Source organism: Labrus bergylta, chromosome 23, assembly GCF_963930695.1.
Source record: "Labrus bergylta chromosome 23, fLabBer1.1, whole genome shotgun sequence".
Classification (NCBI taxonomy): Eukaryota; Metazoa; Chordata; class Actinopteri; order Labriformes; family Labridae; genus Labrus; species Labrus bergylta.
Genome location: NC_089217.1, coordinates 11234734 through 11257100, shown reverse-complemented (window position 1 = coordinate 11257100; position 22367 = coordinate 11234734). Strand labels below are relative to the sequence as shown.

Here is a 22367-nt window from a genome sequence, read left to right as displayed (position 1 = left end):
GCCTGATGTTGGCCAATATTGCCAAGGAAACTAGATCCACCAAGAGCTGAGACTGTAACTCCTGTTACCATGGAGAGAGTCCAGCAGAATAACCCCCCCCCACCCCCCAGGACAACGCTTGGCCATCGTTGACATGACATGTCAGAAACGTTGAGAAAAATGCCCCTGCAGCCAGCACCCAGAGGAACCACACAAACACACAAAAGGGGGAGACGAGGGAAAGACAAAGATGGAGACAGATGCAGAGTGGAAATGAGAAATGGAAACGTGGAAATGAGAGCGGGAAGAACAAAAGGGGGGCTGTTGACAAGGGAGGGCAAACAGTGGAGGGTATAGACCTATAGGATGCCAGGGAGACGTCTAATATTGACTGCAAAAGAAGAACGAAAGGATTGAGGCCTCCTAATATTAGTAACAGTACTGGAGAGGGATTTCTCTGTGATCTCATTAATTTAGGACTCCTCTGTAAAAAAAAAAAAAAAAAAAAAAAAAAAAAGGAAGAATTGTCCTAAAGCTGTGATGAAGAAGCTAACACAAAAGCTGCTAAAACACACCACAAAAGCTAACACATATTACACTTGCTACATTATGCTTAGCAGTGCAAATTTCACCTAGTGGGACCCTTTTTAATGGGGTATTTCCTTTAAAAAAAAAAAAATAGTTTCAACAAGCAACCGAACAGAAAGTAGTGCCATATTGTAGCTTTATCAAACTGAAAAAGATAACACACACACTTCTCACTTCTCTGCTCGTCTTGCACAACATGAACAAAGCCCCTTACAGCTGTGGAGTCGGTATATCCTGCAGCAATCACGACTACAGAGACACTCTGAGGGAAGATCAGAAGTAGAGATGAGCGATGGCAGGCGATGACGCTACTGAGAGTTATTTTTAGAAAACATCAAGGAAAAACACTAAGAGGACAGTTTTTCTTTTTCATCTGGTTTATGCCTCGCTCAGGGGCGTCTGTTTGCATGTAAATGTGGATGTGGATCAGGCTATGTCCTGGTGAAAGACTATCATACATGATATTTTTATGTGACATCAGTTACAGTTCAAGATTTAGACGGAGATGGCGTCAAACATTACCGAGGTGAAACTATACCACTTTCTATTTTCTGCAATGTTTTCCACACAAAATCTGTACTCAACATGAATGGATTACCAGACAACTATTGGACTCTGGCCTCAGGGTTGATTGTACCTTGGGCTTCTAAGTCTGTTTGTAATTTATTGCAAAGTCAGGTTTCTGTCAAAAGATCATGATATTCCTTTTTTCCCCACTTGTCGGGATTCCTTCCATATTATCCTTCCAATATATATAGTTTATGATGTGTTCCTGACATGCTTCTAGCACTGACATTCCCATCAGCCATGCTGATTCAAACATTTTAGGATGCTAGCATTTTAGCTTGTTAACATGCTAATGTTTGATTTAAAAATGTCACATAGCTGATTTACAGCAGTTAGTATTACTGTACGAAACTTAAAATATCCATCTATTCTTTGTTGTGATCTGTGGAAGAAACATGTTGCAGCGTCTGTGTCAGGAAACATTTGATGGGTAATGGTTTTTATGGGTCCCTGGGTCCTGCAGGAAGTAACTCTGGTTTAGCTTTTTGATCCCTATTCCTAAACCAAGATAAGAAGGAAGTTAAATAGACCAGTAAGACCGTACTTTTATTCAAAGCATTGACGAGTCTTAGAAGAAGATTATGAAAACGGTTTTATCTCAATGATGAAAGTTCAAACGGTCATAGAGTTCAAATATGTGATTTACTTTTTCTTTTCAAGTATCTCGAGTATTTAAGCTCCTTTGAGGAGTTTTTAGCTGGTTATGAAACAGATAGAAATCAATACTGATGTGTCTTTGATCCACAAAAGCAAACCAGACCTTCAGCAAGAAGATTGATGATTTCCATAACGTTATATTTAATACCTGTTAACACTGCCCCCCAGGTTAGAGTTGATTAACAGCACACCAAACCAGCCTTTGACATTTACACGGCTAAGATTTACAGAAAGTGATATGTTTCACTGTGAAGACGAGGGCATGATGAGATTTTCAGTCAGAAAACACTTCAAACGTGGCAGTAGCTCACGACTTGGGTTGGAAAACCAGAGGGTCACAGGTTCAAGTCCAAAGTCTGGAAGTTGGTAGGTTGGCTGGAGAGATGCCAGGTAACTTCCTGAGTACTGTCAAGATGCCCTTGAGCAAGGCACGAACCCTCAACAGCTCTGCTGCGCTCCCTGCATAGCAGTGTTTAGCAGCCTCACTCTAACATCTCCATTAATGCATGTTCACAGGTCCTGTTTGTGCATGTGTATGATTCTGGCCTAAGTGTGTGAGAAGCAATAACAGAGTGTAAACCAGATTTTCCCCTCAGGATTAATTAAGTATGTAAAAAAAATATAAGATAAAAAATCAGCAAAAACATAAAGGGTACCATATGGTCCACAGGAGCTTTCAAAAGGCCTCTTACATGTGTGAAAGTCAACAATAATAACTGAAGGTAAACTTTAGTTTGGTCAGGATGGAGGTAAAACACGGCTGTGTCATTCTTTTACAACACTTCCTCCCACAGAAGATCCACAGTGACACTCAAGTCCACAACATACTAAAAGAAATGGATTATTTACATTATCCACCTCAAATAAGCATGGTTTTACATTAGTAAAGTTATGTTCAAGCAACTTCTTGCACTTGGTTAAGACTATTTGGAACACAATGCTGCCTTGATGCAGGAATGTTTTAAATGTATGTCCAACAGCTTGATGGCAAATGTGGAAAAAACAGGCAGAGAATCAAACCTATATTAAATTAAGGTCTATATAAATGTATTACAAGTTACTTTCATGAATGCAATATATGTTGATGATGAAGATTATGCAGGCAACTTAACTTCCTCCAAGAAGTATTCAACAAAAAGATGTCAACGGTTTTGGCATCATCAGGCTACAATGGAGAACAAAGAAATGTTAATAAGTAGCATGTGCGTGACTGGAATTAAAAGTGATAATCTGTGCCTGTGCACAAACAGCGTTGACACAAGGTTGAATGTGAGAATGTAAAAACATACACTTCACCATACTGGTGTGACTTGACGTTAACAGTCCGCTTCTGAAAAAAAGGACTCGGGGCTAAAGGCAGACAAAACAGAGCGCTATCAAAACGGCAGCATTAAGCAGACGCCAGGGCTCGCGTGATCGCTGCTTTGCTTTTTATTTGTATATGGCACTTAAGGTCATCAACACACAATAGCCCATCGCTTGGCTTTCACTTCTGTAGCTTTCAACTTTTCTAACATGGCTACATATTGCGGGCTAACAAAAGAAGACACAAAAAGCGACAGAAGCCACGTGCAAATCTTCCTGGGGCCCCCTCTTTGAATTACACGACCGCCATGATTCACGACCACACCTTTGCAGCAAGAATGAAGCAGCGTTGTTGGACTTATTTGGATGCTGTCACGGTTCAGTAAGGCATGGATGTCGTTGCTTCCTTGTTGTGGAAGAATCACAGAAGCATGAATTGGACACATGCATCCATATATTGCAATTCCTTCCCATGGATTCACTGGTACACACACATACATGGAACCCAGAGCCTTATTTGCTTCCCCACCTTTGCCCTGATTTTCATAATCCAAATTCACAATGACACAACATCAACCTGCAGTCAAATGCAGGGAACAAAACAAACCACAGAATGGGCCATGACAGTCTAAACGGCTCAGAGAGTCTAAAGGCTAATATAATAACCTTACTATTAAAACCCTACGGATAAAAATGTCTCTTCATATGCTAATTAATTTGATACATTTGTGACACCGTAGATAGACAAAGACTCTGTGTGCGTGTTCCAATAACCTCATTATCTGACACAAATCTGAGCCCTGAGGAGGACTCACTAAATCTATCCAATCCTCTGATACCCTTAGATGGCTTTTGGAACAGACAAAAATCAATATTTTGAGTGCTGTTTCTTTCACACCTGCCCATCACTGACCAGTCCTCAAATTACTTTAATAAACACCTCGTCCTTCATTCCCTAGACCAGGCACTACCTTACCTACTGGTTCATCTCTTAAATCAGTTAAATCACAGAGTCTAAGAGTATACGTGACTTGAACTAGAGCTTGTAAAAGATGTTTAAAGGAATCAAACAGCACCATTCAACATGGATAGTGTTTCAAGGTAAAAGGATGAATCCCTGATGCGTTATCAACCGACTTCACAGTTTCCCTCCGCTCTATGGTGCCAATTAGAATCTTGTGGCTCAATATGTTTGATTTATAGGCCCCAAATTAACAGTTTTGTTCAATGTTAGCGCATCAGTATTTTGTTCCTGCGCACCAAAAAATGTACGGCCCTAGCTAGCAACTAGCTGGTGTACATAGCGTAGCATTTAGCAAAAATAAGCAAAGAATTCCATTGCAGTAAATGGCAAGAGTGTATATTACCATCAGGACACCATCAGGTTTATCTCTCTAGCTTTTTACATAATTGCTAGCCAGGCCTGGAAATGCATAACAAGTGTGGCTTCAGAGTTAAAACTAATTTATGACGACCAATACAAAAAAGTAGTCACCAAAACCTCATAAGCCTCGGTTGACAATGCGACCTGCATATAACAAACTGTCTATATTGGCATGTGTTTCTTCTGCAACTATTTCTTAACGAAAATATCGTCAACTGTAAGAGTGCAGTTCGAGCTTAAATAAGCGCTTGCTTGGTGGTGGATCTTTTCAAAGTAATTGGAATATCTGATCCAAGATGAGTAACACTATGGGTAAAAAAAACAAAAAAAAAAACTGCATATGCATGTTAAGCTACACCATGCTACCAAAGATAGCCAACCCTTACAGTTTGCAATCACTCAACCTCTTCATTGCACACAAACACACACAAGTTAACGCTGTTCAGTGCGGCCCACGGGGCTCTGCAGCCTTGTTGGCTGTTGGTGCCGAGCTCGTGGCGGGCCACACAGCAAAGAGCCAGCTTTATAAGAGAGGCTGTAGCTTTCTCTATACAAAGGCTCCACTCAGCACTTTGGTACTCTAAAAACAGATGCTGTCTGAGCTAATGAGTGTACCCCGCAGCAAAGCAGTTCTGGGTTTACATTGGGACAGTCCTCAACTCCATCTGTGATTTGTGTCTTCTTTTATACTAACTAGTCTATTAGAGCGTCTGTCTTGTTTGAGAAATTTTCACCTCTATTTCCTTTTGCATCCAGGTTAAAGCGAATTCCTCTCTGTCACAATTGGCACAAGTTGTTTCAGTTTATACAAATCTCTCTTCTCTCTTAGCCAAAAAACTAATTCAAGGAGGAGCCAGATTTAGCCCAAAAGAAAGGATGTATTGAGTTGGATAGTAGCTCTGTGTCTCTTGAAAATAATTTGGCTATAATTGGAACTGAATCCCCCTTTTCTTTGAGGAGGTTCTGTCTGACAAAATGCCCATCTGACTGCTGGGATTTTAACTCAACAAGATAAACGGAGTTAACCCGCTCGATTCCGTCCAGCCTTCGTTAATAAGCTTGTGAAGGATCACATAGCTGGCTAAAAACAGGGGGGCTTCCTTTTGAGGCCCTCAGGGTCCCCCTAGCTTAATCCTGGGATCAATAAAAAGGGTGTCAACACAAGCTCATGTGCTGGCGCTTATGGATTTGTGATACCTGACCCACAGCAAAAATCAGTGTGTGTTAATGTGGGTGCTTGATAGTTTGAATAGGGCGAGAAAAGCCAATGTTCGTTCAGAATTCCATTGAGAAAAGGGGAAAGCGGAAAAGGAATTTCACTTTAAAGAAATATAACCACAAACCAACCATCATCCTGATTTTGAGACCATATGCCAACCCAATTTCTCAGACAAAAACGAGCACAGCCCATCCCAAATCATCCCCAATTCAACCCTGCTCCACAGAAGATCTTGAGTGCAAGTGACAAGACGGGGCGAAGCATTCAATAATTCATCGTGCAGTATAGTATTTTTTTGGCCAGACTTTGATATACCAAAGCAGTGGCAGCACTTCTAAGCAAGGAGATAAGAGACATGTTTTTTGCATTTATATTTGAGAGGCTATCAATTATTCAAACACTACCCCTCTCTCATTGCTAGAGGGACCCAGCCCAAACAATCAGTAAGCCCAAAGTGATTGTTTTTCAGACACTTTCAGATGTTTGCAGGTGTTTATTCAGGAAAATAATATTGTGTAAAGTAGTTGGATTCGTAGTAAATGCTACCTGATTAAATCCGTTTAATCCATTTCCCAGTATTGCAAAATATCGTCATGAGGCAAGATGAAAATTCCAAAATATCTTGCAGCATGCGCAAAGCAGGAGAACTGCATTATGAAAGAAGAGTAGCAGTTTTTTTTTTTTTTTTTTTTTTTAAAGCAACATTAAAGCTAAAGCTGACACATTGATCATGCTTTCTTTCTGACTCACAGCCCCAAAACTCTAATTAACACCAAAGAAAACCATGAATAAATCTTATTTGTGAACTTGTGAAACCCAAAACATTATTGGAAATTATGGACCTATGCTGCTGCAAGTTGTGATTCTTGGAAAAGATGTTCATAGATACAAATTCTATCATACATGTTTTTGAGAGCAGGCTGGTCACTGCTACAACATCTGGAAAGTTTACAATTATAGCCAGCCTCTTTAACACAAAGAAAAGATAATTTATGTATTGTACTCTATAATGTAAGGCAGATGCACTACATCGACCTCTGAGGAGTTGAGTGTAAAGAATAATGTATGGATATGAAATAATTCATAGTTTGGGAGACATAAAATGCATTAGGCCGGCATCAAAGTGTTTCTATTTTTAACACTATTAATATATCATAAAAGGTACGAGAGGCTGTAAAAGTCAAGTACTAATGTATTTACAGACTGATAAACAGAGTAAACTGTATCCCTACTGAAGAAACAACTAACAGTCCATGTGATCCAACAGTTACAGGACACTCCCTGGACACCTGATATCTGGGGCTTCGTGTGTGCGACTGTAAACGGAGAAAACCATCGTGGGAAAAGTATGTGATACCTATTTTAGAAAAGTAGCTGCTCTTCCAGCTATTAATGGGCCTTTTGTAGCTTAGATTTCTTGCAGGTAATAATATATCACAAAGCTGTAGTGGATGAGTGGCTTAAATAAAGTGAAGAGGTTTCCTTTTACTCTAGAACAGACACTGATACATATCACACCAATACCCCAGTTTTCTCTTCTTCTTCTTCTTCTTCTTCTTCTTCTTCTTCTTCTTCTTCTTCTTCTTCTTCTTCTTCACTCTGTACATTGCGAGCATGTTCTAGCAGAGCATCTTATTTTAGGTTTTAAGATGCAAGTCATGGACTGCATCATGTAGTGGGTGGAACAGATGAGCTGGTTGCATTTCACTGGCAAAGGTTAAATGAGCTTTGTGAGTCATGGATCAGAGCAGCGAGTGGAGGAGAGACAGAGTGGGTTGAGGGTCAATACCAGCAAAGTGCATATGGTGGGAAAATGTGGGAAAGACATAGGGAGGGGGGAGGGGGTGCAAACAGTGCAGAGCCATGTACAGCCTGTCCTTCTTTGCATGAAAGTTATTACAATTTAAAGAATGTGCATGTGAAATTGAATATTTGCTTTTGTTATTTCTATGGGAAAAAAAATGTGTCCTTTGCTTTTCCACCCAAAAAACCAATACACTTGTACACCTGAAGAACTGATTAAAAGTAATCAAAATATATATATATATATATATATATATATGTTTAGAATTGTATCAGGTAGAGAGAAAAAAAATATATTATTTGTGTTTTGACAGCTACTCCGTTGAACCTTTTACTCGCATAGATTAAGAAACAATATGAACGATTAAATGAAACCTTGATGACAAACAGAGCAGAGTCAGAATCATTGACCAAGGCAGCAGGAGCCGTCAACATATTAAGCTAAATGCATGTAAATTGTAAATGGACTTGAGCTTGTGTAGCGCTTTTCTAGTCTTCTGAGTACTCAAAGCGCTTTTACACCGCAGGTCACACCTCAAACACACACTGATGGCAGAGGTTGCTGTGGAAAATGTCCATCAGTATAAACTAAACCTATTCATACACATTCCCACGCCACTGGAGAAGCAGTGGGAGCAACTGCAGGTTAAGTGTCTTGCCCAGTAACACGTCGGCCATGTAACTGCGGGAGCTGGGGGTCGAGACAAAAAAAAAAAACTCTACTATGACCCTGCATGTTAAGAAAGGTTGAAGTGGGGTGCATGTGCAGACCTGGGGGTGTCTCAAAGTTATCCAAGTGGGATAACCACAAGAAAATCCCAAGCGATTACATGGAAGAGGAGAAACAAAAATATTATTGAGCATCCTAAACTAAATAATGCACTTATAATGACTTAATCACAGCTGACATAAAACTGGATTTTACAAAAACCCTAACAAAAACACAATGGCTGCCTGGGAGGCCTAAAAGAGAACAGAAAATGCTGGCGTAGAAACAAACTTCCCAGCATCACAAGATACACTCTGAGACTTGCAAGACTGAGCAAACACACAAAAAGCTTTTGTTGGTGTTCATGCAGATTGACACAGGCGACACACTAAGAGAAACCATTGGACAATCCTCTCACTACCTCCAAAGGGGAGACAATGAGTCAGCACAAAGCACAGCAGAACATATAAGCTCCCCACACTTGCTCTTAATCAAAGCCAATCAACAATAAACACACCTGACTCTGCACTGAGTTGATTCTTTCACCAACCTCAGTTCCATTCACTCTCTTCAGTGTCTTTTTTTTATCAGGCAGGAATACTACGCAAAATAAAAACACTATTGAACATAATAAATTTTACACTACAAGCCCAGCACAACATGCCAAACACACCTAGCTGCTAGCATGGAGCATTTAGCTGCTATATAAGGACACCAATGTATCTGTAGCTGAACCAAAACAGAGCAAAGGGTTAAGACTGAATATTGGATAGATTTTTTTTGCAGGTTTCCAGGAACGGGACTTCGATCAAATGCTGCTACATATCTTCTGGACATAAGCCACTTTTTGCCAAGCTGTTAGTCGCTTCAACTTCATCAGATGCTAATATGTCTGATTGTTTTTATAGCTTGTTGCCCTTGTACCAAAGTGGTCAAATTAATGAATTATTGTAGGGTTAAGGCAATTTTCTTGGCATAAGATTTTCTTAGTATGATACATCAAGAAAGATATGTGTTAAAACAAGTCTCTACTAAAGACAATTTCCAACCTTGCTATGCCCTTACACAAACAGCGTGGGACAACAGACATTCATTAGTTAGCACGTGGCTGTATCGACACAACTAGTATGGATAAAGGCCAAGTCATTAAAACAGTTCATTATCTGTGTACCAGCACAAGAAGATGTGCATAAACAGACAGATTCAGTATATTCTTCTAAGCTAGGCTGTTAATTTTGCATTACAAAGGGGTGCCTTAAATTTCCTGCTTGCATGGTGGCAGGAAATATAGGGTTAGAAAATATCTATCCATCTGTAGGCCACCACTTATCCTGTTTAGGAAGCTGGAGCCGATCCTAGCTGTCATTGGGCAAAGGCAAGGTCAATATAGTCAACCATAGGGCCAACATACTGAGACAAACAACCAGGCACACTCACATGCACACCTATTTTAGAGTCACCGATTAACCAAACAATCAGTCTTTGGTCTGTGGGAGGGAACCCATGCATGCACAAGGGCAAACTCCACAGAATGTCCGACAGGGATTCAAACCAGGAATAACCAGGAAGGAACCTTCTTGTTGTGAGGTTACAGCTCTAACCACTACACCACCTTGCAGCCCTCGCAGAATGTATTCACCTCTTTTGAAGATCTATTTTGAAGGTTATATCCGACTGCAAATGTTAGCTATTACATATTCTAGTTGCCCTACCTGTCTGCTCTCCTCTTTTGCAGATAGTGGGTTTGATTTCAATCTAGCTCTGCGAGTATCACCACTGTGTGTGTGGTAGCGATCTGAGTGGGGACATCAGGGTTATCTGTTCCTGACAGAGCAGACATCAGAAGCGCAGAGGTAGAAGCTAATTTGGTAGAAAATGTCCTGATCACAATCTGTCCCTTCGTTTGATCACCGCCAGCCGCAGAGTTTCAGGGAGAGGATCATTGGAACTCTGTTTCCTGCAAAGCCGATCTGAATAACTAAAACTTAGAGGAAATAACTTGAGAAGAATTATGAAAACTATTGTATAATAAGCTTTATTTGTCTTAAGTTCACACCTACCTAGACATGTCCGTCTCCAACTGAAGTGTATTTCGGTCATATCTCATAAATGTAATAAGCTAAAGTGCTAAGCCAGCAGCCATGAAGGCATTACATCAGGGAGCAAAAAGGCAAGGTGACTAAAGCAGCCTGGCTCTGATAGGACAATGCAGAGGATGTAGCAGCCCAAAAAAAGAGCCAGCTCAGCAGATTTAGAGGTGAAAGAGACAGAGAGGACAGAGTGGCAGGGTGGGGCTTTATCACTGATGTGAAACGCCATTGACATTTATGGGCCAGCATCCAAAAGCATCAAATGATGCTGAGCAAGAACAAACATGATATGACTTCCTCTTACGATAAGTCATAGTACTCATAGCCGGGACTGTATCGGGTCATGCCTTATGTCCAATAAAATGGGTTCAACAAGATTCCTGGATCTGTCAGCCTTTATTTAAATCTGTGTGAAATGGGGCTTTACATTTACACTACAGTTCCTAACATGGTCATGTAGTTCATAAGAGTTTAAGTAGGAATAAAAGTTGGAATAAACAAAGCACTCTCACAGGACAGATACTGTATGACACTCACTCTCTTCAAGGCCCATAAACATGAGGATCTGTCTGCCTTTAATTGGTTTATCAGTTAACAGCCCCATCTTAAATTGATGGATGACTTTTCCACACTGAGATCTGCTTCTGTTTTCCATCTTCCTCATCTGCTTGCTGGGCAGTTCATCTTTTCGACAAAGGCGTTCTTTTAGCGAAATAAGAGGGCTCTTACTGAGGGCGGCCTGGCCTTCAGAAAGACCATCTCTCTAGGGTCAGATGAGTAGGACTGAGGACACATGCAGGCTCCATTAAACTAGAATCCGCTGTTTCCCGCAACCTAACATACAGTATATTTACGATTAGCAGATTCCAAATAAAATGGGTCATCCGAATAGCTACTGCTTGAGTTGCCTCCTACTAGTAAGGAGTTCCCTTAAATGAAACTAAAATGAATGAATGTTTTATTTCCGTGTCGGGGCATTTACACGACCCATCCCACATGGAATTATTCAGACACATTAACTGGAAATCAACCAACTGTTCCGTAATGTCATTCGGCCAACATCAAACAGCACAGAAAACATGAACCCCAAATACACAACAAGACCTCCAAACCTCCATTTGCCCCCCAAGCACAACTTTTGCGACACAATGCATAGACATTTATCAATACCAGTGACAACCTTTGCCAAAAGACAATTTACTGTCTGTACAAGGTATAGGACATGGAATCTAAAATGACACCAGTATGGTGACAGGAAGCATTCGGATCCTGTGTTGGTGTCGGGACATTTCAGCTTCAGGCCAACTGAATAAAGCAATACATAATTACACACACTACGAACCATGTGTGAAGGCTCTAAGATGTATTTCCCATCAAAGTAACCGCTTAGCCAGGGGGGGGAGGACGATTTTTACCTATGAGAAATAAAGCCAGATTCAATTATGCCCATCTTTTAAGATAAGTGTTCCGGCTGGTTGGTTCAAACCAGTCATGTGATGCTGGTCGCTAGAACCAATTGGATGTTTGGTGTGATAAGAGCAGCGCTTTAATGGCTTTCTTTGACCCAAATCCTCACTAATCATTTTACAGCTGTGACAAAGATTGCTTGGTTGGGGGTTGATATTTTTAAGCCTTATACTGTACAATGAATTAAGCCAGCCACCAATGGGATTTGAACATGCTGCTGCTTTGTTTCCCTCAATGCTGTACTCTACAAGACCATATGCCTTTGATTCTAGTCGAGAGTTGACAGTTTTTCCTAACAAAGAGCCAAAACCAGCTACGTCTTGTCAAATCTGGATTACAATCAGCTCTTGATCGTCTCTGTATCGCAACAAGGCTCTAACGGCACATCATCCGCAAATATCCGCTTCAAAAACTCAACAAGAGTTCTGTGTTTTCATGGATTTAACACCATTAACAATCACTGTCATGGTCGCTAAAATAAAACCACAGAGAGAAAACAAATCATCTCTGGCTGCATATGGCTCGGTATGTAAAATTAAATCAGCCTGTTCAGACAAAATCTGCGGATATTTCTTTTTTTAAGCTCGGCAAAGTGAAAGCTACTACCAGTCTGGCATCTTCTCTAGCTCTCACCCACTCGCCCCATCTGTCGCCCACCTGATCCACACAAACAACTCATCTGCGGCCCACGAGCAGACTCAGACCTAACTGACGACATTGTGTTTGATGCCAATGCGCAGCATGATAGGACACGATGAGGTGAAGAAGAAGCTGAATGATTGACCTTTTAAGCTCGTGTGTCACGTTTGCGTGTACATAAAAGTCTGTTAGCATGAGTGTGTCTGCACATGTGTGTGTCTGCAGAACAGGAACAGCATGCTACGTCCACTGTTATTAATATCCAGTTTCTTGCTCTACTTCAGATGTGGCGCGGCACAGCTGGTGATTGGAGCAGCACGATCTTCATTCTTCTTCTACTCTTCTCCGCTACACTGCAGCTCTCGTTTATCTCTTCTATCGTTATTCCACTGCTCACTGTTCTCTCTGTTAAGACCTCCTTTATTTCCTCTCTCCTCTTTCCTTTGTTTCCTCACCTCTTCTTCCCTCCCTTATCTCTTCTTCTGTCCCTACTCCTCTCTCTTCTTTTCCTCCTTACAGTCCATTTGACTTTTGGGTTTCTCTATTGCTTTTCCTTTTTCTTTAACTTTATCCTCTTCTCTCTTCCTCTTTCCTACCTTTCCTTGTCTTTCTCTTTAAAGATTTCCCCTTCCTCCTCTCTCATTTTCTTTTCTATCCTTTGTCTACTCCTATCCCTCTTTCCTTTCATCATTTTCACCTTCCATTACTTTTCTTCCTGTGTCCTATTTCCCTCCTCATCATTCCTTTTTTATTTGCTCTCCTTTCCTTTTCTTCAATCTTCCCCTCACTCATTTATTTCCTTTACTTTTTTTCCACTGTCTTCTTTACCGTTCCTCCCTTTACTTTCTCCATCCTCTCCCTTATTTGTTACCCCCTTCCTTTCCTACTTTTCCTTCTCTTATCTCCTCTCCTGATCAGATCATCAAAATAAGTGACCCTAAACAAGTAAAACTAATGACTGGAAACTGTCTTTTACTGTTGTACTGACGTGGTACGATAGTTTTCCATGTATTACTGCAAATTAATTTGATTTCATAATCCATTTGTACAACATTAATTGCCTGCATCTCTTCATTGTGTCTGTAAAATTGTCAGAATCCAGGGCTGTTTATCCTCAGGAACCCAGAACCTCACATCAAATCTGACATTTAACTCTCATGCAAGAATCATGCCTGGCTTACACTTAGCTCTTCATTGTGTGCAGAACTGGGTCTCTCCCATCTCCCAGACATAACATCATCTTCCAAAATAGGAAAGGGGGGAAAAAAACAACAACAAAAAACCATCTGCTTTGTATGGATGGCATAGAGAAGAACAGCATCTGCTCTCTCAGGAATCACAGTGTCGCTCTCCAGGCCCGGCTTTAATCTGCCCCTTATTTTCCAATTCATCAATCTTTAGCCATCTAATTTAAAGTGTCCCGATCCCTTAATGAAACAGCCACCCAAACATGTCCAGCTGTAGGCTGAGGGTGTAGGGGTACAGCTGGACATGTTTGGACAGCGTATGCCCCAATCATCACCACAGGGAGCTCATGTTATTAACCCAAAGCATACACAAGAAGAATCCATGATGCTAATTGGCTGCAGCTCTCATAGATATACCCCAGCAGAAGAAAACCCCCATGACGTTCCTATTACGACTTCATTAACATGTGCACCTGCATACTTCAATGTTGGTTTCTTATGTTGGTAATGAGCTTAACAACCTCGGGGGATGAATAAAAAAATAAAAAAAAGATGCAATGTTTCCGTGTTGTGGCGACGCCTGCAGCAGCACAGGGACTGACAATCAAAGCCATGACTGCAGAAAAGCATTCATTGTAACAAAAACACAAGGCAGGAAGACAATTGTGCATCCGGAAAATGACCTACAGCTTAGCCTCGTATTTCAAGGATGGCATGGACTAAGGGACAAAACCAAAATCTTACAAACATGACCTGGAATTTTTCAGTATTTCTGACATTTCCGAGATTGTAAAATGTATCTTAGAACAAGACACTGTGATGAAACCTAGATGAGAAGATTTGCACAGTTTTTTTCTCGGATTGTGAAGTAAATTTAATTTGATTTTCTACTGTTTGTTGGACAAAAGAAGTTCTCTGAAGGACATGTTTCCACTTTTTTTACAAACCAAACCACTTTCAAAGAACAAAGACAGACACTGAGACAGTACCTGATAATGGAACAGATGTTTTCAGGCCAAAATGGTGATAGAATTTGTCAGGAAACTGCATAAACCATTGAACATGCATCTTAAAAACATGGCCCAAAACTGCCAAGAGCTCAGTCATTTATAACCAAGCATAATATTTGACTGATATCAATACTGCCTTTTAAACGTTTTAAAGACTGATGCAACAGTATGGTAATGTATCTGCATGTTTTAGGAAGAGACTTAACTCTTCAAACAAGATGTCATAGATAGAGATAGGATAAGCAGCTTAAAGTTACTAAATTGTCACATGCTACGGTTTGCAATCTCGCATGGCTGAAACAGGTTCACCTCTGATCCTCAAACAGCCTGAAAAGCAACATTATGCATCTCCCTGCTCTGTAAATTGTGTCATCACTTAAGGTGGCAGTGAGCAGAATGAGAATGCACCTTAAGCCCCCTCCCCCCACCCTCTCTCTCTCTCTCTCTCTCTCTCTCTCTCTCTCTCTCTCTCTCTCTCTCTCTCTCTCTCTCTCTCTCTCTCTCTCTCTCTCTCTCTCTCTCTCTCTCTCTCTCTCTCTCTCTCTCTCTCTCTCTCTCTCTCTCTCTCTCCCTGTAGTATGAGCTCCATCACCTGACTCATGTCTAATGGGCCGTGGAGAAACGGGCGAGAAGCGGTGGAGTGACGATGACACTGCATCTGGAGTGAGTAATGGCTCCGTGCTGGCTGCGACGCTGACAGTCAGGGGACGTGTCTCAAGCCGGGGCCTCGCTTGCCCGCAGCATTGGTGGTGCCAACACACACCTGCCATACCATGACGGGAAACGGCACTATGTGATGTATGAGGACATATAGACAAATACATATATTCAATAATAGCCACTATGAATGAAAAGACGCATTCACTGGAGGTATTTTGACTTGTAGTAGATCACAGGTGTTACTAATGCCATTAACGATGACTCAGCTCTATTCATGTTGCTTAATGGAATAACCCCATAATTACTCTGATTGATTACACCTGTGCTTTTCCTGCAGTGACGTGTTATAATCAGGGAATCACTTCTATTGTTGCACGGCTCTACTTGGAAATGTACACAATGGGTTAATCTTACTTTTAGTTTTTATTGGAAACATGTGGTTACCAGTTCAAATCTTATTTATTTTAAAAAAGAAATTGACTTTATTGGAGAGATAGGACAGTGGAAGGAGTCCGAAATCAGGGCGAGAGAGAGAGAGAGTGGGGAATGAAATGCGGGAAAGGTCGGATTCGAACCTGGGCCGCCCGCTTGGAGGACCACAGCCTCTGTACATCGGGCTCGCGCACTAACCACTGCGCCACCAGCGCCCCTGCAAGCCTTGTTTTTATTCTCATGGTTTCCTCAGTCATTAGAACGAAAGAAGGTCAGAACTGCAGAGAGCCTCAATCAAAAGGTCAAAGGTTTGTTTTTCTGGATTGACAACAACAAAGAAAGGGAGACATTGACGCATCCACGCTTGTTCTTGTGAACGAGAACACAGTGTGAAATGCTGACTGGAACGTTCTGAATGTGGGTTACCAGTCTGATACCAGCGTTGGAGCACAACTCCACGTTTGCACCGACACAGCAGAACTACAAATCCTGCATAATTCTTCAACATTATCTAGAAATGAGGACAGGAGGACTTCACGATATAGGTTAAGAGAATTATTTGCACAAAGTTCTGGGACACTCCTTCAACACATCCTAATGAATAAAATAGTGTTCAAGCAAAATATAGAAGACGTTACCGCATACATTAACACATGCCTCTGCATAATAACACACTTTCCCTTCTATGATCATGCAGGGGGTTCTTACCATGACTATGATTCTTCCTCTTCTGTCAAACCTATTGGTCACATACTGTTTACTGAAATCAATATAACCAAGCATCTGTTACATGTCACCTATCAAACCAGTGAGTCGTGAGCACATTAACACCTGTACAGTTTCTATATTTCCACACACAAACAAACACAAAGACAGCCCTTATTCCACTCCAGCATTATGTCATATTTATGTGATGTATCTATTTCACTTTTTAAATGGAATGGTTTTTTTTTTTTTTTTTTTACGATAGCCTATATTCCTTTACAGGGACCACACTTTACCTCTATTGCTAACTCTGGCCCAAACAGCTGTGTTGTGTTGAAATAAACTCAACCAAACTATCAAACTCCATGCTGCTCTGTTTACTCTAATTTACATACATGTCAGCATGCATGCTTTTTTTTTTTTTTTTATTCATTTCTTATTTCCGTTATAAATGTATCATTACAAAGCAATTCATAGGAGTCCAGATGAATTCGTTTATTTGAATTTGTTTTGAGTTAAGTAAGCATGTAAAGCACACATTTTGAAAGAAGCCACTCCTTTCAAATCAGGAAAAACAAAGATCTCTTTCCCTCATGTGGAAAAACAAAGACTCGTGTGCAGGACAGCATCATGAAGGGGGGGAAACGCCAAAATCCTTCATGGAACCCTTTCATTTATTTCATGGAAGAATCAATGAATTTTTTTTTGAAGACCAACCCCCCGTCACCTCACTCATCAGTAGACACCTGCACACATATCTTTACATCCTAAAACAGGGCCTTGGGTTTTGCTGCCTTGAGGTAAGCAGACCTGTCTTGACAGCTTCAGGAGCTGAGCTACATCTGGCAGCATCTCTTGCAGACATCAGATAATCCGCTCTGCGCTGCGGGGCCTGCTGTCCGCACCGGCCGGCAGCAACAATACGCACAAACCGACGCTTCATTCAACACAACAGCCGATCAGCACATTTGTCTCCCTCCCTCATGTTGCTTCGATGGTTGCAGCAATAGATGCAGCGCGTGCAGACAGTGCAGTGGGTGCAATGGTCTGCCTTTGATGCTCTGCAGAATCCGGATTTAAAAAAAAAAAAAAAAAAACACGACAATCAGCGTCAGGCGCCTCCATATTTGCTGGATTACTTGCACCTGGTCGCCCTATTCAAGCAACATCACCGGGATGCTGTGGCGGATAAAAAAAATAATAATAGACCGACCTTACACAGCCACTGCACCATTATTGTGATTGTGATACTGAAAGCAACGACAAGAAAACACAAAGCAATCACCATCATCATAATCAAACAAATATAGAAAAGCAGGCTCTAAAAACTCACTGTTTGCTGCAAACCGGCTCCCGATTCCTCCCCCGCCACTCAGTGTGTGCTGATGCTGTAGAAAAGGATGAGGTATGTGTGTGTATGTGTGTGTGTGTGTGTGTGAGAGAGAGAAGGGGACTGTGCCCGGCCAGTGCGTCCGTCCCTCACTCAGCCGCTGCAGCAGCAAGCTGTGGTCCACACGGATCCTCCGCTCTCCTCACCAGCTCCCCCGCCGCTGTCAAAACCAGCAGCGACGAAGATCGTCTATGCACGTGAGAGCATGACACACTCGTCGACGAAAAACCAGGCCGGCCTTTTTTAGAGCGAAACTTCACATGGGCATTTCCTTACTATTCATTACACGTGCTGGCCTATTTAGAGGGCTCTTTAGTCTCACAATATTATGAATCTATAGTAATGTTACAGTTCAGAAACATTACATAGGCTACTAGTAGTCTATGTGAAAACAGATAGCTTATATCAATAAGGCCTATTCTTTAAATGTTGAGTCTTGCTCTATGTTAACACAATGCAGGGATGTTCAATACACAACCTTTCTATATACTTACAAATGTATTAAGTAACTAAATAAATAAATAAAAAACTTACTGTACATTTATAAGCAAATAGCAATCCTCCAAAAAATAGCTATTGGTCCAAAATACGTTACTGCCTCGGTAAACAGTTGGCTGTTTTTTTGTTTTTTTCAAATAGAGAGGATTGTCGGTCATTCACTGAATAATGTATTATTGTCCAAGAAACATTTGAGAAAAATGAGAGGACTCAAACATCCAAGCGATTATATTTCTGGTACATGAAGAAAACATCAGAGTGAGAGCTCTACATGTTCCTACTATCTGTCGATTGTCGCCAATCTGGTGCAGAAAAAGAAAGAAAGAAAAGAGAAAATAGCAACAGCAGCGACCCCGTTTTAATGAGTGGCAGCAGAGGGACCTGCAGACAGGGACACAACCCTTCAGAATAGTATTATAATGCTGCTTGTTTACAACACTTTTACCTGTAGTCCTGTTTTCGATGTATATTTATTTCACGTATTGCATGAGTATAATAAGAATATGATTTCCGTATCTTCCAGGTTCATTTTACTTCTTATATTTAGAATTGCATTGCACGATTCTAAATTGTTTTGAATAAACTAATTTAACATTGACTCCTCTATCTTTATGAACTGTTATCTACATTGGAGTATCTGGCTCAAATGTAGAAGCATCATGCAGAGCACAAAACAACAAAAGTGTGTCAGGCTGCTTTTTCAAATGAAGACCTTGGTGTCTTTAAGTTGTTCAGGACGCAGACTGGCAACCGCAGTGTTCAGATCAAACTAGAACAAAGTCTGGGTGGTTTTTTTTGCTGAATGTGAGGTGATATGTAGGCAACACCTTTTAATTGAAGAATGAAGATCGGAACAATCCAACATGGGGTCTTCATCATCATCACCATTGAAAGAAATCGGCTTGTGGAAGACATTTTCCTTTCTGCCAGAAAAAAAATATTTTATGTTGACAAACATATTCTGAAACAAAATTGACGAAACAGAAAAGATGATGTCTGCTCCTATGTTTTATTTATTTTTCCTGATTGCAATGTTAAGATCAAAAGCTCATAGACTGCTTACCTGAATTGTAGATGTTACATTTGGTAATGTTATGAGCAGGATGTCACAATCTCGTTTGACGCTAAATACAAATTTCAGTTGTGTAGTATAGTAAATGACTCCAATTGTCCCAAGTACTAAGTATTACGCTTTTACAAAAAAAAAATGAACATGTTTTCAGATTAGCACCTTGTTTTAAGCACTTAGCTTAAGTTTTGAATGTGCAACTTTTACTTATATGCACAGTGGGATGGCTGAAAAACCCCTAAAATACATCAGGGTTCTACATTTTCCACAGCAACAGGAGACACGGGTGTTGCTCTGGCATCACTCGAGAACAGGTGGTCCATGCATACAGACGTGGCTTGGTGTCAAACGACTCACCGCACTTCACATTATCATTACAGGCCGTCCAACCTGCGCCTCCTATTTGAAACTGTGGAAGTCACATAACAGCAGTGCGGGAACATCACTCCCCCATTGAACACCGCTTCATTCCAATGTGGGGGACCTTGTCATAAACACAGCAACTATCAAGACCAAGTCCAAACTGTTTCTCCCTCCCTCTCCTTGTTTAAAAGTGAGCGGTGATGAATCTTTGCACCCTGAGTATCACAGTAAAGAATGTAAACAGTAGGTTGGCCTTGTACAGGGCAGACAAGTCTCTGGTGTCATGCTCTAGAAGAAGCTAAAATGCTTCAATAATGTTAAGCTGTATGTTCTGGTTTTAAAATCACAACAAAGTAGCTTTAATCATTATCATTCTACCCTCAAGGAAATGGAAACAGATAAGAAATGTTATCGTGTAAATCTGGAGGGACATCCAGCCATATATGACAAGATAACAACATGTTTGGTTAGCTGTAAGCTATTTTTAGAGAGCAGCTAACGCTAGCATTCCTACACTTCACAGTTTACATTTTCTAAACTAGGAGGTCGTCCAAGCTTACGAACAATTCTGGCTCACATTAGCCACAAATCTGCTCCTTCTCTTTGGTGAAATAAGATTCTAATTTATTCTACACACACTTAATAAACATTAGCACCACTGTGTCTCCCGCTCTGAGCATGAGGGCTGCTGTGTGATTATGGTCAACGGCTTATTCATGCCCTGCTCACCTTAAGGCATGTTATAGTAATTAGTAAAATATAGTTGGGGGAGGGGGGGGGGTATACATGTACAGTTTTGTCACATGATAAATGCATGTAACACTCATTAAAGGCCAAGGGGCAATCACAAGTGAGTCATGTCGTGTCTGGTGATGGCGACAAAAACAAGGCGCAGTTTAAGCAGTTTGGCTCTTCTCACACAAACATGATCTAACATGAGATAGAAATGTGTCCCGTCCGTGCATGTGTGTGCAGTGCAGAGTTAAGTCATGCTTCGGCTTATTGCTTTTAAATGCATCATTACTGCCCATGGGTGTGACTTAGAAAAACAATAAGATGATCTCTTCTCTGTTGACCTTAGAGACTGGGTTCACACACACCGTGCAGACGTTAAAGTGGTGGGCACAGACAGTGTTGTTTGACATTCATGCAGAGCTGTTGGACAAATAGGATGTGTGTGTTTGTGTGTGTGTGTGAGTGACTGCTTGTGTTTTTGTGTGCGCAGGTGTGTCGCCACGCTAACCGACTGGCAGGGATCTGCGGAGAACCACAGCACTGTGTAAACGGTTTCTCTTGGAGGAGACATGACGATGGGCAGATGTGGGTTTTTTGTTTTTTATGGACATACCGCTGCAGATTGTGAAATACTCCCAGGAGCTTTAAAACACAATTGTTTATATTTCTGCTGAATAACAGCTCATTTTATTCACCTGAAATTATTTTTGCATGTTAAGTGTCATTGTACAACTTAGGATCTACTTCAAAGCTACTCATTGTGTACTTTAAAACAGGTTTACACAGGCCAGGATATACTATAGCAGGACAATGTCCCTTTGATAGCTAACAGGTACTGTTATTGTTTACGTAGCAGCTTGATTTAAAAAAGCTATGTCAATGATGTGAAACAGCTGGGGTTTTCCCTCACACTGTTAGGGCCTTCCATTTGTCACCCATAGTGACATGACCCATCTTACAGGAGATATACAGAAGTAGTTTCATAACAATTCCCCCTTAGTGCTTCTGCTGATATTTTTTAGAGATGCACGATCCATTTTTTTTTTTCTAGTTTGCGATCCGAATCCGATATACGCGTACCGATATGGATTCTGATATTTCTATGATCATAACTAACGATGTTGTTGTCGTTGGTATTATGTGTGAGGCTACACAAAGCTGTAGTAAACCCGACATTGCACTGTGCGGGCTTCACATACAAACGGGAAGCAGCAACAACTGTCAGGTTTTCAAATTAAATCTTTTAAACTGAAGTTTGAGAGTGGTAGAGTGGTCTACTTTTGATTGCAGTTCAATCTGAACATCTTCAAAGCGGACCGCCCAACCATCTTTCTTGATCAGTTAAGTGGATCGGCGCTGTCGATATCCGATACATATAAATCATGTCAATATCGCACCCGATAGTGATATTAGATCGGATAATTTCCATGTCTAATATTTATTCCTCTGCAGTGACATATTGGATACACCCCTCATTTCTATTCCTGTTTAGGCTTCACACACACACACACACTCCAAACAGTCCTCAGGGATGTTGTTTGTGTTATTTGCATCACTGAAGCCTCTGTAGATTCATAGATTACGATCACATGCTCAACTGCCTTTTCTGAACTTGCAATTACAGCCCTATTGGGTGAGGTTTGCGGTGTTGCGGTGTGTTCAAAAACAAAGCAGAGCTGGGGCCAAACAGTTTGACACAACTTGTACCAACTTCTCCAAACATGCCGCACTGTTGTTTGCAAAAGGAGACGAAACAAACTAAGGAGGCGCTGAACTGATCAACAGCATGTGCCAATTAATGACACGTTCGAAACAAAAAGTAAACTTAAAGGGTCAAATAATGCACGCTCCTTTTTGTTTTTTTATTCACCTACCTGCAGCAGCAAAATCAGAAAAGAGGTCAATTGTATA

The 22367-nt window shown here is 41.0% G+C and overlaps 1 protein-coding gene across 11 annotated transcripts in view; it reads right to left on the bottom strand.

Moving 5' to 3' along the window:
- nrcama (neuronal cell adhesion molecule a) overlaps positions 1-17943 on the bottom strand; it is a 57419-nt gene extending 39476 nt beyond the window's left edge. For 4 of the 11 annotated variants that reach the window (XM_065951130.1, XM_065951134.1, XM_065951131.1 and 1 more), the window contains exon 1: positions 17735-17940. The gene's annotated coding sequence lies outside the window, so the exon portion shown is untranslated. Of the gene's footprint in view, positions 1-17734 lie in introns of all 11 variants that reach the window. The other 7 variants (XM_065951133.1, XM_065951132.1, XM_065951137.1 and 4 more) reach the window with 3 other exon arrangements.
- Between the last annotated feature and the right edge of the window lie 4424 nt (positions 17944-22367).